The sequence below is a fragment of the Atractosteus spatula genome, unplaced genomic scaffold, assembly GCF_055471065.1.
Source record: "Atractosteus spatula isolate fAtrSpa1 unplaced genomic scaffold, fAtrSpa1.hap1 Scaffold_95, whole genome shotgun sequence".
Classification (NCBI taxonomy): domain Eukaryota; kingdom Metazoa; phylum Chordata; class Actinopteri; order Semionotiformes; family Lepisosteidae; genus Atractosteus; species Atractosteus spatula.
This window is the reverse complement of record NW_028296929.1, coordinates 53,094-80,469: the sequence shown is the minus strand read 5'-3', so window position 1 is coordinate 80,469 and position 27,376 is coordinate 53,094. Positions and strand designations below refer to the sequence as shown.

Here is a 27,376-nt window from a genome sequence, read left to right as displayed (position 1 = left end):
GGCCACCTGTCGCACCCAGGAGCTGCTCAGGCTCCATATGTGCGCTGCCGGTGGGTTCTGTCTCTTTTAGAGTCAGCCAGCGCTTGACAGAATCGGTTAATGTCTGCCACGGTTTGTTCATCCTGCCCGCTTCTGACACCAATGTAGCGTTTACAGGTTCTTCTCAGGACAAAGGACCAATGGAGATGAGATAAATGAACCAAGCGATAGCTTTATTCTTTATCAACCACACAAAACCAAACACAGAATATACACACACATGAGGAGACTGACGGAGCACGTAAATATCTTCAGGGTGGTAATTACTTAACAACAAGCTACAGATGCAGCCATTCAAAATGCGCGGGCGATACCGCATTATTTTCCGGTACGCTGTACGCAGTCTACCTCAAGTTACCGGTAAATACCGCGAGTTACCGGTAAATACCACTAGTTACCGTAAATTCTCCTATAATACGACAAGCAAAATAATAGTATCCGGAATTTCCGCAAGGTGGAGCTAATAAAGCTCAACCTCTCATGTTTGAGCTGTGGCCATCAAAGTCTTTAACGGAGATATTACTAATAGTATTAATAATGAATGACCTTGGACAAGCTGTAAGTGTAAACTCAAAGTATTGCCCTGGTCAACATTCTTTCTTTCATTGACCGTCTTTGTAAAAATAACACCACAGCATTTCACAATCACGCATTTGTTTCCAATCATGCAAAGTACAGTAATTTTTGAGAATCGATTCACCATGCCTTTCACATGCTCATAAAAGAGATTGATTTAGGAACATTAACATATTACCGTATAAAAACTGTACTGTATACTGTACAGTATGTATATGTATATTTAATGTCTTAACTGTGCCCGTTTAAGTATTGAATATTCATATCTAATTTTACCACTGAAGGGAAATCTTAGTAGCTGAGCATAAAAAGAATAGGAGCATACTGCAACGCGTGTGAAGGCCATAAACGATATTAATTTTGGAACATAAACATACAGTATATGGCTGGTCTCGGTACTTTAAAGAAAACATACACGAAACATGGTTTCATTATGACCAGAATCGGTCTTGAGATATTTTTAACTTGATTTACAGTATTTGAGAGGTATGTCTTAACACCGATACTACAGTACGTAAATACTGCTCACGTATATGTTTCTAGGTTTATATTATGCATTTCATACGGTCAAATTACTTTTGAGAAACTAATAAGAAGCGCGAAACGATATGCCCAGGGCGTTTTAGTTTCGTTTTGTGCTGGGACTCTGCTTTAACAATGTCGCCGTGGATTGATTAGAGATATCAAGTACATACAAGTCATTTTTTAAATGTTGTAGTTCGTCTTGTAAAAATGTTACGAGTACATCATCTATCAACAATTACACAGGTTCTGTTTCCATATTGCGGATTTTGGTTACATAATATTATTTTCTAAATTTCACGATGAGAATATATGATTTGGGCAAACAGAGCCGCAAAGAAGTACATTATGGGTTGTTGTTTTTTTTTTTGCAGTTTTATCTAGAACAAGCGATGCTTAAACCTTTGTCTGATTCTTGTGAAACTATCCACACGACAGTTACAGTACCTAGGAGTTGACTTCAGTGATGTCACTGATGGGATGTTTCTAAAAATCCATCCTCTGTAAAACATCTTCTCTAGTTCTGCATATGTATTCGCTAATGAAGCTGTGTGTTCTGAGCCTGGATCTCTACGTTTCTGTATGAACCAGCTTAGAGGGCTAAAGACAGCTTGTGTTTAAATTGAGTGTAAGGTAATTTATGCTTCTAAAGTCATGGTCAGCATTTATTATTGTACTGTGCTGTAAACTTGTTCTGTGCCTAGTCACATTATTTTATAGCGTTTTTATAGCGTTATCAAATCTGGTGGCGCTGTGTATTAGTTTCTTGACTCCCATGTCACAAGGTCTGTGATTGAATCCCATGGAACTATGACTTTATTTTTTAACAAACATTTCTTTGAAAAAATGAAACGTTTCTCTTGGTCAGAGATTAAATAAAACCTCACTCGCACCAAACAAATTTATATTTCTACATATCACAACATGATCGGATTGAAGTCTTTTTAATAACAATGACTAGTCACCTATGCGTTACAAAATAAACATTTATATTGATTTGAATCGCGTTTTGATTTAAATCGTAAACGCGTGTTTAAATATATGTGTTTAAAGGCGATATACTGTATAAAAGCGCTGATTCTTATGGAGTGTGTTCCGCCGGGGATTCAAAAAATTTATTTTTTTAATCGCGTATCTAAGGAAAATTGCAGTATAACTTTGTTAATGCACAAACAGTGGTATGTTACATTATAATTTGGGTGTCTCCTCTTGCCAGAAAGCTCTAAATTGCATTTTGAGTGCGGTTTTTGACTTTTTCTAAATTGCAACCCATAAATAAAGCTGATAAAGCTTAGACTAACTGTATTCTAAACTGTATTACAACGTAAATTGCAAAAATGCACTTGGAATCTGTCCAAGCCCTCCTACGAAAATTATTTAAACTGCGACACTGATCATTCATCTCTAAATAAACTTTATTTTATATAGCGTTTTAGGCGAATAGGTAATTAGATTGCTCATAAACCTAATCGCTTTTTCTACATAAACACAGCGTGATTGCTCTCTGAAAATGCTTTTCCTTTATATTTAGGCTCAGATTTCAACTTTAGATCGCATTATTATAAACTTTCTTGGAAAACTGTATTTTATGTAAACCATGTTTGCTATTAATTCATTTAGGGCTAAAATACGTTCATTGTCTTCCAATCGAGTCGAGTTGACATTAGAAGCTTGCCACTCCCGGACTGTTACACCAACACATTAGCATGTTAAAGCGATTTCATTGAGGAGCCCAGCTACCAGTTAACACTGTACTTCCTACTTTGAAAATACCTGTGAAACCGGTTTAATTCGTCACAGCCAGCACTCCTGCAGAGAGGGGGTTGTAGTCGTAAAGTAGAAGCAGGCGAGATTTCCAGCGAAAGACACCTCCCCCCCCCCCACTCAAAAACCCAGTAAGCAGTAATGCTTTATGTTGAAAATTGAGGTGGATTTTGTTTATGATAAAGAGGAGAAACTGGGATGGGAGGAGGGTTTGGTTTTGCATAAGGGGCGGGACTATGATAATTGGAGGAATTTGCGAGAGTATAATGGTTTGATATATTTGATTTTGTATTGTGGTTGTTATCTATGTTTTTGGTTGGTATTATGTTTATATGGTTGTTTTTGTTGGTTGGTTGTTATTATGGTTATTAATAATACGATCTATAGTTGAAATCTGAGCCTAAATAAAAAGAGAAAGCAAGTGATTAGGTTTATGAGCAATCTAACTACTTATTCGTTTAAAAAGCTATATAAAATAAAGTTTATTATTAATTTGCTGGACAGAGCGGTGAACATTATTATGCAAGACAAAGATAACGATCCTGATCAGTTTAGAAATCTGTGTCAGGTTTTTACTTCTTAAACTTTTAAAATACACGTTTCGAATAGAAAGAAATCCTCTTCCTGGTACAGTCGCATGAAGAGAGAGGCAAAACAGCCCTACACAGCCCTGTCGCAGTACACGAATATAATCATATCGTTATTAAATTCTTTAGATACGCGATTCCATATTATATTAGCAGAAAAGCTTAAACTACCACTTTTTCACATGCTATTTCAAATGTTAGTTAAATTTAATTTATTTATATATTATATATTTATATCTCTGACAAAGGGAAACGTCTCATTTTTCCAAAGAAATGTTTGTTCACAACGGCGACTGTCAGAAGATAGGACACAGCGGCTCAGGCACCCGCTGAATGGAAAAGGGGCACTTTAATGTTCTGTATGGCTAATACTAAAGCCAATACTAATATTCAATACTTTAATATCCTTTTCTGTATGTTTAACAATAGTGGGTACTGGCCTAATTCGTCCCTGCTCCCGTTGTTAGGTGTTAATGTGTTGTTAAGTGTGAATTTGTAGCTGTTTCCCTGGGGTCTGGCTTTTTTTCTGGAAAACCATAACTGGTCTTGTCCAGATTGACTGTCGGCGCCCAGGTCTGATCTTTGTCTTCTAAGATCTCTGTGTACAGTGGAACCTCCTGTCCAGCCAGCACATGTCCACAGACATTCACAACAGCGACATATCATAAAACGTTTGCACATATAGTGTGCAAAAATGCACTTTATTTACTAAAAATAAGACAGAGATACTGTATCAATTTATGTTGCATTAGCCTGATTATGATTAAAAAAACACATATAATTAAACACGCGTTTGCGATTTAAATCAAAACACGATTTAAATCAATATAAATGTTTATATTGTATCGCATACTGTCCAGCCTCCATTTCTCTATACAAATTTACTCTATTACACACACACACACAATAGAAGCAGGAAGCAGAAGCAGGGACCGTTTCCCGCAGAAGGGAAGAAGGTGACTATTCATTGTTATCAAAAATGACTTAGAATTGATCATGTTGCGATATTTTGAAATATAAAAGTCAATTGATTGTCCATAATATCGCTATTCTATTTTTTCGAAGAAATGTTTGTTAAAAGAAAAGTCCAGCACCAGCTGGAATTGAACACACAATCTGAAAATTGCTAATCAGGCACGTAGACCAGTAGGCTACAACACAACTCGCATGATAGGGAGGCGAAACAGCCCTACATAGCCCTGTCGCAGTACACGAATATAATCATATCGTTATTAAATTCTTTAGATACGCGATTCCATATTATATTAGCAGAAAAGCTTAAAACTACCACTTTTTCACACGCTATTTCACATGCTAGTTAAATACTTCGATGCTTGAAATGTTTAAGGAGAAATGGAATACCGGTGTGTATTTTTCTTTTAAGTACCGATTCCTGGAATCTGACTGGCTGACACCCTTCTGAAGTGGTTCCATAAAATCTGGTATACGGAAAAGAAAGCGTTGATAAAAAAAGCCTGGATTCTCATGTATCTCATACAAGTATCTTTTAATACAGTCTTTGCTGTGCTCTTGAGGATCCTTGTGATATTTTGAGCTCTAGTTGAATGATAAGTGTCACATTTTAAATCATTTTCGTAGTTAGAAATTATGAAATGCCCTGTTAAAAGCAAGGGAGTTTTTATGCCCGTTGAAGTAAAACAAAATGCCTGACAAAATATGGCTTGGACAGATTTCAAGTGCTTGTACAAATGTGCTAAAGAAATTATACTTTGAGTATACAGCTTGTCCAAAGTCATTCATTATCAATACTATTAGTAATATCTTCAGTAAAGGCTTTGATGCATAAATATTTCTGATAAAGGTAGGTTGTGTACTTTTGTCCAGCTGAGCAATCTTGCTTTCATAAAATATATACGCGATTCAAAATTATATTCCCTTTTAATCAAATTCTAAAAGTATGCCTGTTGACTCCAGTATCTCTTTAGTTAAAGACTTCGATGCTTAAAATGTTTAGGGAGAAATGAAATACTGGTGTGTATTTTTTCTTTAAAGTACCAAGACCAGCCATATACTGTATGTTTATGTTCCAAAATTAATATCGTTTATGGCCTTCACACGCGTTACAGTATGCTCCTATTCTTTTTATGCTCAGCTACTAAGATTTCCTTTCAGTGGTAAAATTCAATATCTACAACGGGCACAGCAAAGACGTTTACTGTAAGTCTTTCTACGACATACCAACGGACCACGAGTGCCCCTGTCGGTCAACCAATCACGTACTGCGGTGCCTCGCGTCATCTTGCGTCACAATGCGCGACGCCACCTGCAGTACGTGTCTATAACACGCACTTTGAATGGCTGCGTCTGTATGTGATCAGCTGATATTAAATAGGACTAATACGAATCAATACAATTGATGTCTGGCAAAGGCAAATAACCTTTGTACATGATCTGGAATGTGACTGGTTAAATTTCAGCACAGTTGCTACCCCCTTTATAAAGGGTGTGCACACGTATACAACCAAGACATTGAAGGTTTTTTTTTTATTATTGTTCCAAAAAATGTTCCATTTGTTTTCTTTCTTAAATGTTGTTGATTAAAGGATCTTATTAAATGTGAAAAAATCTGATTGTGAAAAGGTCAAATTCTTTGTGAAAAAATCAGTAATGTGAGGAAAGATGAATTGTGGGAGTCCCTTGACTCCTCGTGTCGTACTGTATTTCTCTCTCATTCTACTGGGAGTGGCGCCGTCACTTCTGGATAAAGTCCGTCAGCGGTCATTCCAGACGGGTCAGGTACGACTGCGCTTCGGAACAAGAAGAGACGTGACTTGCAAGAATCCCGACAGTATTGCTTTTCTTGTGGGGCCTGGATAGCTCAGTTGGTAGAGCATCAGACTTTTAATCTGAGGGTCCAGGGTTCAAGTCCCTGTTTGAGCGGTTGTGCTTTTCTTCAATCTATTGTGAATGTCATTCTAAATCATCTTTTATCTTTCCCTCTGCTAGCTGTACTGTGGTTATTTTAAATGTTCATCACTTGTATTTTCTTTAGTGTTTCCTTTCACAAACCAAAAATGTTCAAGGTGATCTTCTCACCACACTCCACGTAGATAAATTAAAAGAAATCACAGTAGAGTAAAGGACACGCAGTGAGGAGCTCCCGCAGTGAGTACTCTTGAATACGACAAGAGGAAAGGCACACTGCACATCTGCGGAACATCGCAAAGTATTTTTTTTTTTATTAAAGGTTCAAGGAAACCTGAATATGTTTGCTAGAAGTATTTCAGAATCACAGTCAAATCGAGTACGATTGCTGCACAGATCTGCCGTGTTGAAATTAGAATACTGTTTGTGCGCTGTTCAAAGCTTTTCTAAAACTACAGAGATACGTTTCGGAATGCGTCTTCCTGTAAAAATAAAATCTCTACACGGGCGCTATAAGCAGAGTCTGAAGCTTGCTTAACAGAAGAACTATATTCAGAGGGCCAAAGAAGTGAATATTTCACCAAGTGAGAGAAAGCATCTCGAAAAAAGGAGGTGCAGTCTCTTCCATGGAGCATAACACCACAAAGTCAGACTACAAGTGCTGAAAAGCTGCTATCAAGCGTAACCCTGGTCGAGCGCTCTAAGGAGCTGGATTAAAGCTCCATCTCTTCGAGGGCGTGAGCTGGAATCCCACTGCTGCCCAGTATCTCCTTGTTAAGAATCATGGTTTTGTTGTTGTAGATTCTGCGCGATTAAATCAGTTTCAATAGAATTCATTTGAACAGTCATATTTGTTTTATTCCTCCTACCATGGCAATTTGTGCTCAAAGATGGAACTTTTTTGTATTTTAAAAAACATGCTAGCCTTGATGGGAAAGTAAGTGGAACTGCAGGCGTGGTGGCCAAGTGGTAAGACATCGGTATCAATTAGGTCAATAATCTGTTAAATATTTTATGCCATTTTTTCCATAGATGTTCACATTGGAACAGTGAGAAAGGTGTGCCTGGATGCACTTGAACCATCACCTTACTATAATTTTAGTCCCAACCTGGCCGCACTAAGCAATTGTACCACAGAGACTCCAAAGAGTCTGTTTTCTCCATTTGCAGTTTTGCGTAAAAAATAATCTGCACTTTTAAGCAAGTATTGTATTTCAAATTTTGCAAATTTCTTGAAAAACGTTGTTTCAGAGAGAAACTGAGTAGACAGGAATAGCCCAGTCAGTAGAATATCGAACTTTTTATCTCTAGGTCACTAGTCAGGCGACTGGTTTTCTTGCAACTACTGTGAACCTGCAAAATAGATGGTCTTTTGTCCCTCAGTTTTCAAGTTGTTCTATGAATGTTTAAAATGTTCAATATTTTTTATGCTCTTAAGCACTTTCCGTCACAAAGTTTATGGTGTTCTTGGTGCTGTGCTGCACATCGATAATGCAGACGAGAGCACAGGTAACAATACAGGACAAGCAGTGAGGAGCTACTGTAGCTTTCAACTCAGTGCAGAGTCCAGAGGGAGGCCTAGGTCGCTAAACGATCAACAGATATCTAATAATGACGTTCACAAAGGTGACAATACATTTTTTTCAACATATCCTTACATTTACCTGTACAGCACAACATATTTTCTATACCCTCAAACCCCCAATGTAACGACTTTCTCCTGAGAAACACAAGTATAGAGTGAAATCACAATAACTTATACAACAAATCTATTCAAACGCCCAGATATGACAGAACACACCCCTTTAAATATGTATTTCCTTCATTTCAGTTTTCTTCCCTCCCCAGGATACCTGAAAATTCACTATCACATATTAAAGGCTGTACATGTAATACATCTACTAATAAAGATGGACATTAAAGTTAATTATTAAAAAATTACACTTTTCATTAAGACATGTATTGATAAAATTATTGTGAATAGTTGTGGTGTCTGGAAAGCAATTTTTGTTAAATATAACAATTTTCAAGCGAGTGGTGCATAAGCTTGTTATTTAGTGACTAAATTATTTCCACTGCATTCACAACAGTTCGAAATGTGTTCACTTGTTCTGCATAGCCTGCTACTGAGTTGTTTTCGGAACTGAAATCTATAAGAACATTATTTAAGATGCACCATGGCCCAGAATCGTTCATTGGGACTAGGATTAATATCAATTGAAAGTACTCCCAAATAAAAGATTAAACCTGAATATTAAAAGAGCAGGAAAGTATTAAAACAACACCATAACGTCTTGACTTCCAATCTTCTTCCTGGTTCAGGCCATGTACAGTAAAATGACAATCAGTGGAGTTATGCCGAGGTTGAAAGTTTAAGCCTCACCTGGAGCAGCCTGGTTTTCTGTCTTGACAAAAAAAGCGTTTTGTTCCACAACGGTGTGAAATGATCACGTCTTTACTCTACTTCTCTCTTGTAGCAAAGCAGCTCTTGCTAGGTGAGCATTTGCTCCGGTAAATTAGGTCACTTTTCATGTTAACTCACTTCTTCTAAACACAACATTTCCTGGTGCACGTTTTCTCTATGAAAAAATACATTGTCCCTTACATGATTGCTCGTTTTTTTTCATCAAAGAGTACAGAAAGAATAAAGAAAGGAAAAGTGTCGTAAATGAACTCTGCCGCCCGTGGGAGATGTCAAGCGCATTGGACATGAAAAGTGCCCGATAAAAGCCATTTCTGTACCTTTCTCTTAGTGTCGGGGCTCCTATTGAATGTAAAGGAGGCAACGTGCTCAGCCAGCCGACTCAGCGCTTACTGAACGCAGGTGTCTCAGAGCGGTGTGTCCAAGTGGAAGTAAAAGAGGCGAATGCTGCCGGCGTCGTGGCTTAGTTGGTTAAAGCGCCTGTCTAGTAAACAGGAGATCCTGGGTTCAAATCCCAGCGGTGCCTGTCATCCTGTCTTCGCGCACCGTTTATTGTTACAGACAATATTCTTCAGCATTATGTTTAAATGAAATGTTCATTTCGTTTTTGGCACGACTTGTTTTTCAAGAAATCCACACATTGCGAAAGATAAATTGCTCATCTTTCTTATCAGTGCAAAAGAATTACTGCCAGCAGGCAAGAAAATGACAACGATTTTTTTTTTTACTTTAGCCAAAAATCTGTGAATGTAGAAAAAATACGACGTGTGTCAGTTTCTATGGCACACTCAGTCAGGGTGTCCTTCAGTTAAACACAACGTTAGTAGATCAAACGCACCCAGAGACACACTTCGAATTAATCCGATCTAAACATTACCTTCTCTAAATGTGATTGAGTTTCTTTCCACGTCCTTAGCCATCTTGATGTTTGCAGAGATTTTCAACTTTTGACACGAGTCAAACTACAAGTAAATAGTTGAGTACCTAAGTCAATATCACCGGGAATGTGAATATAAATGTAAACATCAATATTTCTGCTGTCTCCTGAGAAACACAAGTATAGAGTCAAAACACAATAAATAATGCTAAAAAAACTGTTCAGTTAACACCCAGATGTGACAAAACACATTTAAGACTTGCATCCCCTTTAAATATGTATTTCCTTAATATCAGTTCTCTTCCCTCCCCAGGATACCTGCAAATTCACTATCGCACATTAAAGGCTGTGTGTAAGTCTTACATGTGTTCTGTCACATCTGGGTGTTAAATTAATAGATGTGTTGTGTTATTTAATATGATTTGACTTCACGCTTGTGTTTCTCGGGAGACAGCAGAAATATTGGGGATTTGCGGCTACAGAAAAAAATGTGAACTTTACAGGCAAAAGTAAGGTTACGTTAAAGAAACAAAAAAAAAACGTATTGTCACCCTTTTCAACGTGATTTTTCAAGACATTTGTTCGGAATAGTGTATCTTCTCGTGTCTGTGGCTGTTATCCTACAATAACGGTGGTGAAATAGCAGGAATGTGCGGAAAGAATCGGGATGGAACAGAAGACATATCTAGTTGATAGTAAGGTTGTGTAGGACCGCACACACTACGATGTCAGTGTTGAGTAGCGTGGTTTAAAAGCTTCTTCACGAACCGGGAAGGAGTAGAAACCTAAAGTCTTCTTATCCGTAATCAGACACGTTATCCATTGTGCCACTGGCGTTTGCATCGCATTCCCATACAGCACCACATTGAGTTCAGAGCAGCTAGTAATACTGTACATCGCCACGGTCAACATTTTCTCAATTAGATTCATGTGTTTTGTACGTGTGTCTAATTACTCCGTCTTTCATTATGTCTGGTTTAAAATAATGTATCTTTAAAACAGACAAAGGGTTTATGAGTCTCCCTGAAATTCACACACGAAGAATAAAAGATATCGCGTTTAAAAAGAATACAAAGATGCCGGCGATAGAAAACAGAGAGTCTTAAGTGCGCGCTATCACTGAACTAAACTCCCGATCGGTAACTTGTCGGCGGGTTTTTAATTGTGTTAGGAAGCGCAAACAGTCAACAGTGTACATTTTAAAGGTCTAAGCAAAACAATCAGACTTGAGGATTAATCAGAACAGGAGCCTCTACTTCTTTGTATACTGAGGTTTCGGGTGAACATCAAAGTGAAAGACAAATTCGAAATTTTCACTTTTTGATTAAGGAACAAGAAAACACCATCATTTGAACTGGATTCAAACCAGGGACATAAGAAACGCCTGCTGTTGTTGTCTACAGTCTTAAGAGCTAGCAACTGAGCTATCGGAAAGTAAATGTTTTGTCACACGCGTAGCCCAATGCAGTGTAGTGTTCCTCTTTATTTAAATCCCAGTTCGATATCAAAATACTCACTCCCATAGTCTCGTTTAGTAGAAGAAATGGACCAGGCTTCTACTCTATAAACGTCCATAGTTCTTATAAAACATTTGAAGGGACATCGGTGCAGGCAGAAATCGACTCTTTTTCTAGTGGGAACAGGATCACATAAAAACTTTCTTTTGAATTGAGAAGAGGATCATGGTGACACTCAAAACATACTTGCCTTTGCTTCTTTCGAGGACGAATGGATTATTGAACTGCAAACATCGGAACATCGGATCAAATCTCTCCACTACTGCAGTTGCTTCTTTGAGAGTTTCTTCAAATATTTCAACTGAAGGTCAAATTCAATCTTACGGATTTTGGTTTTCTTTTGATCGAAATTGTATTAAAATCCGAGCCTCTTTCACAGTTGTATAATACTTTCCCCTGCATCCTCAGATAAAAATTCTAAATACCACAAAGTTACAATATATGGAATAGCATTTATTTTTAAATGTATTTTAAAATTTGCATTTATTTAGAGCTACATTTAGTGCTAGGTAAAGATAACATTGCTAATATTGATGGAGTACAAATGGAAGATGGATTTATGAGCTAAAAGTGCTAAAACGCCTCTTGTAACAACTAAGGACTCGTAGCAAGATTTATTTTCAAATCCAATCTTTGCTATTGCATTGCGTATTATGTAAACACGACCAGTTCCGGTTTCTGGTGCGTGCATTTTTTTCAAACTGAAATTCACAAGAACATTTTTCAAGATGCGCCATGTCCCAAAACCGTTTATCAGGACTACTATTAATATCAGGTGAAAGCAGTACAAAACATAAATTTAGCCGAAATATTAAGAGACTATTGTCTGTCAGCTACTAAGCCATGTTCAGCCAACGCTAGAAATATTGCTGCTCTCCTAAAGTAGCAAAAGACCGCCAACCCAATTTAGAAACAGAACACAAAGGCTCAAACCGACGGGAGTGGGATTCGAGCCCACGCGTGCAGAGCCCAATAGATTAGCATTGCAAATTCGTGCCAAAACTATTGAGATACATCAGAATCGTACCTGTATTTCTTTGGATTTTAGGAAATTTATTTCAGCGTGTTTATTTTTTCTGCCTGTGATCTCGGAAAGAAAGACCCACTACCTGTTCACCGAAATATTCCGGGAGTTTGCTGTGGTTTAAGAGGAGTGTATGAAGGTAATAAAGGAGGGAGGACACGTGAATTGTATAGCTGCTGAACCCGGACACACACCGTCTCCAGCTACTGTTGGAGATTTACAGTTCAGAAAACTGCTGTCTCGAGCAGAAACTGATCTTCCTGCTTTAGTCAAGGTTATTGGAATCGGAGGTTACCGTGGGGTATAGCGCTTATATCTCTCTTCTCTGGCTAAACGGACAAGTTTAAGTTTACAACTGTAAAGTATAGAAATAGACAAAAAAAAAGCTAAAATACTTCAGTAAGGCCGAGCAGATAGGAAAGTTTAATAAAATGTTCTGTAAATCAATTTCCCTCGATTTCCGAACTCTCTGTTCGAGCTCTGATATAATCTCTCTGCTCCTGCCGCTGTCACTGGGAGAGTGACTAAATTCGGTAGGGCTACAGGTTGATTTCACAATGCCACATTTAATTAAATAAAGGATAAACCACAAGGAAAACAGATATGTTTTAATAAATCTTCTTCTGGCTTTATATTTCGGTCTTTCACATTGGAATACATACTTTGCAGTAAATCTTTACTCGATTACAGGCAGCCCGAACGTAAGGGAGAATCGAAGCCTATTTGACTTTCTGCTAATCACATTGAAGTGTTCACGAAGCATTTCCCTGCCCATCATGTGCCCGCAAACCGGTTTATCCGTTTTCCTCTTCCTGTCATTGTCAGCGAGCGCAACAAGAAGGGAAAATGCAGGACAGAGAAAAGGTATTATTTGTCAGGAGTGGGATTTGAACCCACGCCTCTATTCAGAGACTAGAACACCCAAGCAATGGAAAGACAGGAGCCCTTGAGTCTGGCGCCTTAGACCGCTCGGCCATCCTGACGAACTACGTTCAGATCTCTTAAAAGCACCAGTAGTTCACTAAACTGAGAAATGCTTTGCTGGATAAACGTAAAATTGCCTGTTGTAGCCTAAACGGACCGGGAAATTAAATATTCGGATCGATTCAGAGTGTGCTTTACAGCCTTCTTGTAATATTTTGATCTGCTAGGGCGCAGTCGTTTTTACAATCTGGATTATTTCAAAAAGACCGACATCAGTGTAATACAGCTTTCACGTTTGGGAACAGACCTTGTATTGTACATTTCTTATAGGTTTATTTTCCTGATTGCAACATACTGTGAAGCATAGAAGCCAGCTGCATAAATCTCTATTACACGTCATTTATGAAGGCGTTTCAAATAGCAGCCACTGCAGGATTAACGCTTTTGGAGCATGTATTATATTGTAAATAATCTTATTTAAATAAGCTTAAATTCGCATACTGTTTTTCAGACAGCGCAAACCAGTCTGACCTCCTACAACTTTCTGTGCCGCTGAGTAGATCTTAAAACAGCTGCAGCCAGAGTAGCCGTAATGGCAACCCACTGCTTTGAGATCGGCTTTTCTTATTCTGCAGAACCACCGGCATCGGAATATACTGATCCGCATAAGAAGCGCTTTCGGTTTCTGATCGTTTTTATTGAGCGCTGCTCTAACTTTACATTTGCTCGTACTAGTTTTTCCCATGAAAAAAGACATTTCCCTCATTACATGATTTCACTTTTTTATTTTCAACAAGTAGAAAGAAATAAAATATAATTCCATATAAGAGACACAGGTTGGATGGTTGGTGGTCTAAGGTGTTGCGTTTAGGTTGCAGCTTTTCCTGGAGACCTTTGTTTAAGTCCTACTTCTGACAAAGTAGAAACGAAAAAATCCCTAAGTAGAAAGCATCTCGCATTTCACGTGTTTAATGTTAATTGTCTCAGCGGTTGCCTCGGTGAATGATGGATCTTCTCTCTTGCAGGGTGACGGCAAACTTCTTCAGAGAGGGGATCTCCCACGCACGGCTTTTCTTCATCAAAAGCGGAGACAAAAGAAACAGACTTCAAACTGAAATTAATTACTTCTTGATCGTTTATGACCGTCTTTAAAAAGCTGAGAGAAGGCGAAAACGTCTTTCGAAATGAGGAAATGTCTGCTGACAGTAAACACAGCTCCTCTTTAGTACTGTGCTAAGTACCCGTTTGTTGCGCGGCAGAACGGGGTACGTTTCTGTGACAGGGCCCTGGTTTATTTTTTTTAAATAGTTGAATCATATTGAAATGTTAAACAACGGAGATAAAGTCGCTGTTGACCAGGATGGCCAAGTGGTTAAGGCGTTGGATTTAAGACTTAATGGACAAATGTCCATGTGGGTTCAAACCCCACTCCTGGTAGAGTCTTGTAAATATTTTGAAGTGAGAGGTAACTTTTAAGACTTACACTCTATTTAAATGTCATTTTACTTAATTTCAGTTCTCTTCACTCCCTGGGATAACTGAACTCACAATCGCATACTGAAGGCTTTATATGCATTATCTGTGATACAGCTTCTAATAAAGACGGAATGAAACTGTATTAATAATAAATGACATTGTTTTAAATAAACGTGTATTGATAAACTTCATAATTAATAAAAGTGGTGTGACAGGAAAGCAAATTAAATATTACAATGATATTCCAAGCAACTGATGCGTAAATTCATTATGTCGTGACAGTTTTATTCCCACTATAAAGGGTAATATTCTAATGTGATCCAGTGTTCCGCTTAGTCTGCTTCTGAATTTCTTCATTTCAATCAGTCCTCTATTTCAGTAACCTCTAGAGGGCTCAGGATTGAGTTCCTTGAAGTTAAGAACAGGTTAATTAAGGAGCTGCAGGCTGAGTTCGTTGTAGTCTTAAATTCAAGAATTCTTCGATTTTAAGAAAAAAGACAGGTATGTTTTGTGTCTCATGGTGATCCTCTTCTCGATCCAAATGAAAGGTTTAATATGATCCCTCTAGAAAAAAAATAAGTCAATTTCCGCCTGGAGTGATTGATGCCCCATCAAACATTGTGTAATATTCCTGGATGTTTATACAGTAGAATCCTGGTTCGTGTCTTAAATTCAAGGTAAACAAGACTAAGGAAACGAGTTGGAAACTTGATGTTAAACTGGGATTTAAATCACCCGGAACATGACACTACATTGGGCAGTATGTGTAAAGAAACAACTCCTGTCATCCCTTCGATAGCTCAGTTGATAAAGCGGAGGACTGTTGTGGAAACAGCGTTGAATCCTTAGGTCGCTGGTTTGACTCCGGCTCGTAGGAAGGTCCCTTTTGTGTACTTTAATCAAAGACAATAAATAATTTTCACTCAGACGTTGATCAGAAGCTCAATAAACGACGAAGCAGAGGCTCCTGTTCCGAATTCCCCTCACGTCTGATGGTCTTGTTCTAACCGAGATCAATCTAAAGTGGTACAAGGGATTTTAACAAATCTGTTCTTTGAATTCAGGGACTGCTCTGTCTGCTTTGTGCTGACCACATTTATATGTCTAAGGTATGTGTTTAATAGAAGTATATTCTACATCTTTTGCCCACTGGGCCAATTGCTGTTCACGAGCTCCTAGCCCCACTTGTTCCCAGTGGAACCAGCCTGAAGCAGCAGAACAGAGGTTTTGTTTCATTATATTGTCTGCTGTTGTAAAACAAGTCATCCCTTAGGGATAAAAACTCTCCCTCGAGTAACGCGTCTCCCGTATTTGCCCCATACGCCCAGGGCTCATCTCTCAGCTGAGTGATCAAAAGCTGAGCTCCAAGATTCTGAATTTCATGTTGGGGTACAACAGACCCTGCTGTGAGATTGGGCAGGGGAGAGCTGGTTGTGCTCCTGAACTAGTCCCTCCTCTCTTAGTTATTCCTGTATTTGCATCACAGTCTATAAACTCCATCAGTGCCCTATTGCTTTTCTTCCAGTTCCCATATTTTGTTATAAAAACAGCTCTGGTGAGTTAGGTATCTAACTCAAATTTCACAAACCTATCCAAAACGAGTTCTGGTACAATTCCTTTTTTACTTGAAGGTCTTTAGCTTAGTTGGCAAGACCTGGGTTCGAGCCTATACAGTGAGGCATGAACTAGGGCGGGAGCGACAAGGACAGAAACCCTAGAACCCGTTACAATAACAAAAGGACAGAAATATATGGGGATAATTTCGAAATCGCAAATATGAGATACCATAGCGCGGTTTTTTCTCACTCCCTGGCGGAAATGGGCTTCATTATTATGTGTATTCTTGATACATCACAAGGAGGTACTGTTCTCTTTATCGTAGCCCCGAACACCTCGTATGGAGTTTGCGTGAGTGAGGTCAGTAACGAGCTCGACCCAATCTACTGCTTTCATCCAAAACAGCCCTTTATTTGGCTTTAAACTCCACCTGTTACCCCTCACACTCAATGTTTCAGAAAAAGGTTTTAATTTAAGCTTTGCCCAGCAGAGTATTTGAGCAGAGAAAATGAATAGAAGCGCTATTCGCGCCAGTCTAGCACAGTAACCACTAACTCCAATAATAAAATAATAATAATAATAATAATAGCAGCGAAAAAATCCCGGCTCCTGCTTAAAAAAACAACTATTGAAATTGTACATCTCCAACACTGGCTGGAGACTTTGGGTACCCGGGCTCAGCGGTTATATAGGACAGGACTCGGCGAGTTGCAGGTGAAACTCATTGCTCTGCGCTCTCCATGCGGAATGTGCGTCTCCTCCCTCCAGACTCGTCACACCGCCTTCATACTCTACAGCGGGGGAAAAAAAACTCCCCTTTACTGTCTTCATACATCCCTCTTAAATCCCAGAAACACCGAAACTCCGGGGCGTTTCTGTGAGTCAGTACTGGGTTTTTCTGTTCGAGGTTACAAGCAGAAACAATAAAAGCGCTGAAAGCAGGAAGTTATTTCTGCTCTTAGGCATAAACGTGTAAAAATACATTTTCTGATTCCTAAAACCTAATAAAATCCATGTAAGTTTCCCTTTTGTTCCCAATGCACATAACTGAATATAAACCAGTCACTAGTTATGGCGCAGTTCTTACAACAAAGATACTTACATTACGAACTTTTTTTTCATACGAGCTCTTGCCGTTTTTAAATTGAATATTTTGTTTCAATTCGCTAAATCACACGAAACACCAGCAACACTCATCGTAAGCATCTGACCAATCACATTCCTGAATTTTAAAAGTATTAAGTATTTATTTTAAACTTTTTTTAATTTTATACACTTGTTTTACATATTCTTGCCATTTTTGGCATATTGTAAGTGGATTGTAACTTCAAAGTGATCATTCCTGAGCTTTATAACTGTGTATCATTTCTTTTAACCTTATTTTAATATTTTTTAATTATTTTTGCATTTTACAGAACGTTTTAAATATATTGTGAGCATTTAAGCATAATTTTAAAATAGGACTATCAATGCTCCTGACTTTTAAACCTGTATTTCTTCTGACATTAATCTCTCCACCTGCAGATGAGGAGGGAGGTATTTGATTTTAAATTTGTTGATTTGGGGGGGGAATGTACATGAATTTCCTTGTGTGTATCACCAGTGGGAAACTTGGCATTTTTGGATGAATTGCAATCTATACTGCAAGGCCTTAAGACTGATATAGTAATGACTGGAGATTTAAATAACACATTTGATACATCACACAGGAACAGCATAACATCTAAAATGGCAGAACCCTCTAAATCACTGAAAAAATTCAGGCACATTCATAATCTATAAGATGTTTGGTGGTTACTGTGTCCTGCTTCCCTTTCATATTTTTTAGTGTGCACGAATCTGTCCCTCTTCTTTTACTAGTTTTTAAGGAATATTCTGATATCTCTGATTACAAGATCAAGCCAGAAAAAAAATGATGACAATTAGTAGGAAGAATGATTCAGTACAATGTATTGAAAATGTATCAGGATGGTCAGGAGGCGCGCTGCGAGAATGTCCTGCCCTTGGGAGCCTTTCTGCTCCTGGGCCGTCCTTCCCTGGAATTCTTTAGAATAGTCTCGCACCCCTGGAATTCTCCTTAGAAATTCTCCTTCTGGGAGCTCTGTGTTGCCTGTTTTTACCTGGAGGAACTTCAGCTCATTCATTGGCTGAAAGTTCCATGGGCATCAGAATTCCACGTAGGTTACTCGGCCCTACCAGTCCCTGATTGGTTGATCAAGGTGAGATGTGAGTCACTTACTCCTGACACTTAGGAATGCAGTCCAGATGTCCATCTGGCACTCCCTAGACAGATAGGCGCCAATGGATGACCATTGATCATGATAGCCAGGCTTAGCTAAATGCATCCCCATTTGGGAGCTGTCCCTTATCAAAAGAAAACATCTTTAAATCAGCCTGCATGAATAGCTTCTCTGTGGCTGCACCACAGAGATGAAGAGAGAGATGGGGCCTTATTTGGGAAAGCACAGCAACACTTAATTCTGTCTTATTAACAAGCATTGCCGCTACAATTAGTAGGAAGAAAGATACAATGTATTGAAAATGTAATATGTTTTAAAGGATTAAAGGGAAAAGAAATACTTTATCTACGCAAACTAATTCAACTGAGCTCCTCTAAACAATATAGCCTGAAGAATTGCCAAAGCACAATGTATCAATTTGGGTGACACTGGGGGAAAAGGATCACAACATTGAGAACCACAAGGCTTATTTTCAACAGCAAACTTTGTGCTTGAAAATATTTGACAAAAAAAGGAATATTACACGCACGGAAACCAATATTTACCACTAGGGTAGAATGCAGCATAGAACAGTTGAGGTTGACTTGTTCACAGTGAACTGTCCTCCAGCGATAGTCAGCTGTAATCACCGACGCAGACATGATGTTAATACTCTGACAGCACCTTGGCTGATTTGGTTAAAGTGTTTTCCCCCTGGTTATAAAAACGTCTCAAAATTCTGACACTGAGGTGTGAGACACAATGTAACAGGCTCTCATAATCCCGAAGTACAATAAATTTTACTGTATTGTTTTTTAAATTTGATCCTGTGAACATTGCATGTCCCTCCTTCCTCATTACCAAAAAATCTCAATGTCACCAACAGTATGTACATTTGTTATTACAACACAAATGAGTTGTGACGTTGTGAACATGGCATGTTAAAGTATATAGAATATCTAGATCAGAACAGGCTAAATGCAATTCATAGTGATTTATCATTTTCTTATTTTCTAAATGAAAAAAAAAAAAATTTTCAGTGATTATGACACTTCGGTATGATATAAAATATGCTTCAATGACAGAATAAATAATCATGGAAAAAATACCCACAGTGGTATTCATATTTGTGATTATAGGAATGTTAAATATCAGGTGAGTAGCTGTGTCAGCAAGCGTAGGCTGCAAAGGAACAAGTAAAGGACTATTCCTGCTGAAAAGAGAAGAAAAGAATCACAACGTTTCGGCTGTGGAGCCTTCTTCAGGTGTGAGAAAGACAGGGCAGTAAGCAAAGATAATTTTCTTTTTATCTTTGCTGACTACAGTTTATCTTTGATGACAACATCAAAGACATTAAGTAATTTTTACTGCTAACAGCTCCACATCAACTTCCTTTTATATCTAACCTCATCAGATCTCTCAACTCCCAACTCTTCCAGTTTCTCACTTCAGAGAAGGATAAAACATTCAATCATCCTCTACAGAGAGAAACCATCAACACCCCTACCACCTCCACAAATCCTAACCTTGTTGTTACTATACCCTCTGACCTTTCCCTTTCAACCCTTTGCATCCTCAGCTGACATATTTTAAAATTACAATAGACTGTATAGTATTTATGTTTAAATTTAAGGTAAATATGTCAAAATATCAAAATCCAACTGCACAGTGCTATCGTAACAATGCTTGTCAAGTTCTCAAACAAACCTGCATTGTATTTTTAATATATTTCAGCAGAGGATTCAACTGGAGTATAAATGACGATTCGACGATCATTTTTCTTGGGTGAATATGGTTTTCTGGGGAGTTACGATGGTGGGCATTATTGGACATTTCCTGGTGATCCTGACACGTGTTAAACACTCGCATTTGTTGCAAATATTAAAATGGCTATGGTTTCGCTGAGAAATCCAATCGACCGAAGACAATATTTACATCGCCAAAGAAACTCGTCCCTGGGTGGAATCGAACCACCAACCTTTCGGTTAACAGCCGAACGCGCTAACCGATTGCGCCACAGAGACTGACATGTATGTTTTTCTCTCGAATCACAAATTCCCGGTTAAAAAAAAAAATCTCTAACCGTTTATTTTGCCAGCCGGTAATATTTCTTCTGCACTGATAACCAAGAATTGGATTTCATTTTCCGCAAGCTGTGTGAATTTCATCAAAAATAAGTTTTCCAGAAAGGAAATGAACACATGCATTTAACGAAAACAAGCCCTTTGTGAGTGCCCAAAATGGTACGTTCTGTACTACAAGAAAGGAAGAAAGACACGGCTGGGATTTGAATTTCGTTTTTTTTGTTTCATAAAGAGGCGCTTTAACCAACTAAGCTACGGTGACAGGACAACCATCACCTTTTACAGCCACTTGGACACACCGCTCTGAGACATCTGCGTTTAGTAAGCGCTGAACCTGCTCTCAGAGCAAATTGCCTCTTTTACATAGCAGCCCCGACACTGAGAAACGAAGAGAACTGGCTTTAATCTGGCATTTTTCATGTCCAATGCGTTTGACATCTCCCAAGGGCGACAGAGTTCTTTTGCGACACTATTTCTTCTTCTTTTTTCTTTCTGTACGCTTTGATAAAAACGAAAAATCGTGCAAGGGAAAAATGTACTTTTTTTCATAGAGAAAACGTGCACCAGGAAATGTGTTGAGAAGAAATGATTTAACATGATACGTGACCTAATTTATCGGAGCAATTGCTCACCCAGCAAGGTCTGGAGAGGTTGGAGAGTCTGGTGGATGTGATAATTATATGGTGTTGTGGAAGAAAACAGTCTTTCTCTGAATTCTCAATCAATCGGAATTTCAGTGCGAAACATAAAACCCTTGTCATATTTAAAGAGATTATATTTTAAAACTCATAAAAATCAGAAAACACATGTTTTTCACTTTGAAATTTTAGACGGAGCGGTGCATTACTAGTAGCGGCGCTGAGCACACTATGGGGGAATTCAGGTTATGTGAAATGTCAGCGGTTTAATAAATAACGCGTCTGATTTCGGATCATAAGATTGTAGGTTCGACTTCTACCTGGCTCGTGTAAATTATATTCAAGCTCCTCAGTAATAGATGTCTATTATGTAATGAACCGCACCTGAAAGCAAACGTTGGGTCTGTTTCCTTTGTTTTCCAGCATGAAATAGCAAATCGTTACAAAAAGCACCTGCAAATGTACAATAGCGTTTTTTTTTTCAAATTACATTTTCAGGCTTCAGACACTTTTTTAATAAAACAAAAGTGTCCGGAAACTCATTAACTTTCAGGTTTGATTGAACCTGAATTAAAAGAAGTTATCTGAAACTTCCGGGATTCCATTCTCTGATGCAGCTGTCTCTAAAGTTGGACGTGATGTTTAGCAGATGTGAACGGTGCCTTTTCTCTTGTGTTCAAGGCTATTCGCTGTGTGAGCTCCACACTGCGTGTCCTGTACTGCTCTATTTTGTTTAGATTATCTATGTGGTGTACAGATAGAACTCAACTGCATGGTCTGAATTCCGTGTTCAGGACCAGCAGAACCTGAAAAACCAATAGCTGACACGCAGCTTTCTGATCTGGAATCAGACGCGCTACCGTTGCGCCACGAGTTCACATCTCTCAGCCCCTTTGAATTCCCCAAAGGAGACAAAAAAAAATCCGTTAAGAGCGCCGCTCTTCCGAAGAGAGTCTCTTCTTCCCAGACCACATTTTATTCTTCCTGCGCAGCTCTTGTGCAGGTGTTGTTCTCAATTACAGATCCAGGAACACTGATTTTTTTTCCTATTTTTTTCAATTAAGTACCCCATGGTGCAACGGTAGCACGTCTGACTCTAAATCCCCAAGTTCATTTTCAAAGTATATCGGAGTCAACTGATACTGATCAGGTTCTGCTGCTACTGAACCCGCAGTCTTCACCTTAAAGTTCAATTCCCCAAGCCTTTTGACCTTATATGTCCATCCCTTCTCGTCAAAACTCGTATTTCCACAGGGTACCCTCCAGAAATCGCAGTATAGAATGAAAAAACTCCAGTAGATCTCGGCCGCTGTTGGTGATTTTCATTTAAAAATAAATGAATCTCTGGAAATTTTACGGAGTGTATCACTTTCACCGAGACCGAGAAGTGTTAGCTGTACATGAGTCTTTGTGGTTCGGTTGTTAACCAAAAGGGTGGTGGGTTGAGCCCTCCCAGGGACGCTATGAGCCTTTTAATGTACACACCCGTCTCACTTTAACTCAACGGCCGGTCTTGTACCGCAATCAAATACAGAGCCCGTAGGAGGCAGTAAGCCCGCGTATATAGCTCACTGTGTGTATAATGAAGAAGCAGAGGTTAGTTTCTCATCTGCGCGTAACAGAGCCTTACGCAACTCGTACTGTACGAACAGCTAGAGTTTGATCCCCGCACGGGCTATTAGTTGAAAGGCCATTGTAAATGACGTGTAAGAGATTTATAGATAGATACTTTATTGATCCCGTGAGGGAAATTAATAAAGCTTATCCAGCTGGCGTTTATGTTTCACACTAAATTGCGATCTTGAAACCAAAATAATTAGAAATATGGAACACAACCGTTGTTCCCCAAGAAGGAAAGCTGTTTAACACTGTCGTCACTCCTTTTTATTTAACCCAGATTGTGAAAACAACTCTGCCCTATCAAAGGAAAATGTTGCACAAAAGTTGGAAAGCACACTCTGAATCCATCTGTACTGTATACTTGATTTCCGCGATCCGTTCAAGGCTGCTTGGTGCTTCGCTAGCGAGTCATTTCAGGGAAGAAACTCAGTTTAGAGAACTACTGGTGCATTTTCACTCATTGAATTTGATCTTTGTACTCTCTTTTCATTCTCAGCTATAATATTTCAAAATTACAGTTCGGATTTGTTGGAAAACTTCACAGGCATTATTAAGTTAGAACTGTATAATTGTATTTTAATATCTTGGTATATTTACCTTCATTTTAATATGGATGTAACCATAAATGTTGTACTTTTGTCGTACTTTTTAAAACATTTTAACTGAGGACGCACGACGACTATTATACCATGTGATACATGCAAGACATCTGTAAACGAAGATGTAATTACAGTCAAATTGGCAATTAACAGAAAACCACAAGTTGTATAATATTATTTCTCTATGTCGATGATTAGTTGAAGGATTTGAAGAAACTATATATTATTCCTCGATATCGATGATCAGTTGAAGGATTTGGAGAAACAGCAGCGATAGCAGGTGATTTTGGTTTTGAACCCATCTTTACACCTCAATAATCCATTTGTCCTCGAAAAAAGAAAAGACAGGCATGTTTTGAGTCTCATAATGATCATATTCTCGATCCAAAGAAACGTATAAATTTGATTCCTTCCGTAGTATTTTGGATTTTCTTACAATGATTTCACGAAGTATTGCCAGGATCTATATTACCGCTCGGTAGCGATAACACTGCTGATATTGATTGAGTAGACATCGATGATGTATTGACAACTTTATCTGAAGCGAGAAGTCCTAGAACACTGTCTATGATGTGTTAGGATTCATACCAAGATATACTTTTTGTTTTCAACCCAAAATGCTGCTATTGCATTACACATTATATGAACATTACCAGTTTTGGTAGCTTCTCTGCGCGATTTTTCAAAACTGAAACTAATTACAAAATTACTTAAGATCAACCATGACAAAAACATATAAATCAGGACTAATATTAATATCAACTGATGTTACTACAGAAAAAAACTACAGTTAAAATTTAACTGAAATATTAATAAGACTATGCAAGCCTAAAAAGTAGAACAATTAAATTTATATAACTTTTTTTTGAGAAATGGGCTCACACACCGGAAGACACTAACGTTTCTCTTCGTTAGAATATGTGAATAACAGTTTAACTAAAAATGTTTGGAGTCCAGAGGGAGGACTCGCTCGCTGAATGATCTCTCAAGAAATCCCTGGTGAGATTCAACAGGTGTTTTCTTCAACAGCCACTAAAAGTCTGATGACCTTCTCTGGATTTTCTGAATATGACGTTAAATTAGTTCAAATCATTTGGTAGTTAACAGAACGAAATGCTTTGGAGGTACATTTAAAACAGCAGAGCAACACTGTAGCACTTCGTGTGTGACTGAAATTAATTGTGTAAACCTGGCTCTCTATGAACACGAGCAAAGAGTTCTCACTCACCAGAAGATTGCGATGTGAGCACAGTAATATAAGACACCTGGAAATGCCGGGGATTGAACCCGGGACCTCATACATGCGAAGCATGCGCTCTACCACTGAGCTACATCCCCTAGCCTACCGATGGTGGAACTGACGTAAAGATGTTCATATGTTTACTGAACACAATCCACCCTTCACGAAGAATGCCTGCAGTTTCCCACTTTCGCGTTTCTTCTACTACAAAGTAAATTAATGGGAATGAAGAAATAAGGAAGGGAAAATAATCGCATCGAAGCTTCCAGAGACTGGGCAAAATGAATAATTTATTTTTATATCCAGTCACATGGGCGACGGTGGTTGATTCTTCAACGGGGGGGGGGGGGGGTGCGTTTTTCTACCTCCTTACTCGATTGTCTTTCAATTATGTTTTCCTTGAAACCTTTTTGCATCTTTTAAGTGCTTGCGATTAAATTACGCATAGAAAAACAGCAGTACAATTGATGTTCATGGACCGATGCACACAACTCCAGTGATAAAGCCCTGTCTGTAAATATTGTAGAAGAACGTTAAAGGGCGAAACAACGCTCCAACCACGTGAATGGTAACAAGAAGGATCGTGTTCTTATTTAATATGTGCTTTTGAATTGCCTTGTCAATACACGCAGGCTTTAGAGATGGACAAATAATTTACAGTGGTGTTTGTAAACAAAGATGGAACATGTTATTTCTATACCAGGAAGAAAGGAGCAGACTCTTAAACTTTAAGAGGCAGAAACAACACCTCATCACAGCTAACACTAATTAAAACGACATCACAACAGAAGAGTGAAGCCTTGAGTGAATCAAATCAGTTTTTGTTGGTCGTCTGTGTCTTCATAACTTTGTAGGTGAGAGAGAGGATTGCGAAAATGTGCAGGTGCTTCTCAGAAGTGCGTTGGTGGTATAGGTTCCTTCAAATAACTGAGCCAGTGCATCCCCCATTCTTTTTAAGATGATCTGTGATCCGGTAACACATCTCCTGAAACTAACATTCGAGGTAGGAAGCATGCTCTTAAACACCAAAACACTCAAAAAGGAAGAAGCAGGTCTCTGTACACAAGACGGTAGTGCGATATTAGAATTTCTGAGTTTTTGACGGATTCAGGCTCCTTCTCAGAGGTCCTTGCTCGCCAAATAACTTTGCATCTGAGGAAGAGCACCACGGAAAAAACCCAACTCAACAAGCGAGCGCGTTGGTTGCTCTTGCTCTTAATGCAAGGAGCTGTTTTTTTTTTCCTCGCAATAATCATTATTAACCAGAAACAGGTAGCAGCACAGGTAGGTTGCATTTGTGATTATGTCACTTCTCTCTGCTTCAGCAAGGTCAATAAAAGACTCTGAAAGTAGTAAAGCAAAACTGAACTCAAAATCATATTAGGAATTCTGAGCGATATCTCCATACAGGTAATCCAATAAGAACGTTGAAATATTTGAATATCATCTCTTTGTATATTGCGCTGCTTTTTACCCAGAGTAAAACTATTGGATTGAAGGAATGCTAAGCGCTGGGTTAAAATGTATAGTTGTTATTTGGAGAAATCTGTAAACTCGTGATCTTATATGTTTTAAAAGACAGCACAGGAAAAAATGACAGTGCTGATTATTTTCCAGAGACGGAGCACTGATGACCTATCCGAGCTGATTGATAAAGCCCACCCAGTGGATACTCTAGCAGAACGTCAAAGAACATTCACCTTTGTATCCAAAGAAACCACAGGAACAACATCAGGAAGCAAAATCAATTCCCCTTTTAAATCTTTCCTGTAAGTTATGCTATGTGAATTCATGAAGTTAATCCTCTGAAATCTTTTGACCATGAACAAAGTATTTCCGATGGAGCGCTATGTTCAAAGATTTAATAAGCTTTACCCCTGCCAATGATTTGGCGTGAAGAATTAAAAGTTTCACAGACAAAAGCAGCTCACCACCACAGCCAATATTAAATGTACTTGCCGGTACACTATCATGTGCACTGCCTCAAAAGTGATCTCGGCAGATGTTGTTCCCTACATAAAGCTGAACATGCCAAAGAGAATTTATGTTAAGAAAACAAAATATTTTTTCTGCCTTGATGTTAAGCCTGTATTTTAGAAAGTCTATCTCTAAACACCTCCCGCAGCCTAACAAAAGGTGCTTTTACTGATCGTATTGCAGGTCTTAAAACATTAACATTTTGCAGCCGTGGGATTCAAACCCACACCCCCAGAGAAACTGAAGCCTAAAATCCAGCAACTTAGACTGCTCGGCCACACTACCTTCCTCCACACCCATCTTCCTCACATTGCTGGCTTGGAAAATGCCGGGGGCTTCAGCTCTTGTCGTCGGATCTAATGATATCATGATATATGGAAGTGACTGCACCTTCATCTTCCGAGATACTTTCAATAGCACAAACGCTACTTTCACCGGCACAAACAGCAATAACGAAGGAGGTGGGATTCATCCTTTGTGCTGTTTGTAGGGGCGCAACTCTATGGTGATCTACTGACTTGAAAAGCAAAATTCAAAATCCTCTGCTACTACTATTGCTTTTTTCATAGTTTCTTCAAATCCTTCATTTGAACGTAGATTTTGAAGGATATTGATGATAATACCACATAAATTGTGGTTTTCTTGTGATCGCCAATTTTATTCAAATACCAGCCATTTTTACAGTTCCTTGAATGTTTCACAAGGTATAATACCCCCCCTCGCATCCTCAGCTAACATATTTTAAAATGACAATAGATTATACAGCATGTATGTTAACATTTATATTAAAATATATAAATAAAATAAAGTAAAGACACCAAATAACAT

General features: G+C 38.5%; 5 non-coding genes across 5 annotated transcripts; 2 read left to right on the top strand and 3 right to left on the bottom strand.

Annotated features, from left to right (window-relative positions):
* The first annotated feature begins 9,248 nt into the window (after window positions 1-9,248).
* On the top strand, window positions 9,249-9,322 carry trnat-agu (transfer RNA threonine (anticodon AGU)). Its single transcript has one exon. It is a non-coding gene; the product is annotated as a tRNA-Thr (tRNA).
* Window positions 9,323-13,086: 3,764 nt separating this feature from the next.
* Window positions 13,087-13,197, bottom strand: trnal-caa (transfer RNA leucine (anticodon CAA)). The gene is made up of 2 exons: window positions 13,160-13,197; window positions 13,087-13,132 (listed from the first exon to the last, which is right to left on the bottom strand). It is a non-coding gene; the product is annotated as a tRNA-Leu (tRNA).
* Window positions 13,198-14,492: 1,295 nt separating this feature from the next.
* On the top strand, window positions 14,493-14,575 carry trnal-uaa (transfer RNA leucine (anticodon UAA)). The gene has a single exon. It is a non-coding gene; the product is annotated as a tRNA-Leu (tRNA).
* A 5,765-nt stretch (window positions 14,576-20,340) lies between these two features.
* Window positions 20,341-20,414, bottom strand: trnan-guu (transfer RNA asparagine (anticodon GUU)). The gene has a single exon. It is a non-coding gene; the product is annotated as a tRNA-Asn (tRNA).
* Window positions 20,415-24,597: 4,183 nt separating this feature from the next.
* On the bottom strand, window positions 24,598-24,669 carry trnaa-cgc (transfer RNA alanine (anticodon CGC)). The gene has a single exon. It is a non-coding gene; the product is annotated as a tRNA-Ala (tRNA).
* Between the last annotated feature and the right edge of the window lie 2,707 nt (window positions 24,670-27,376).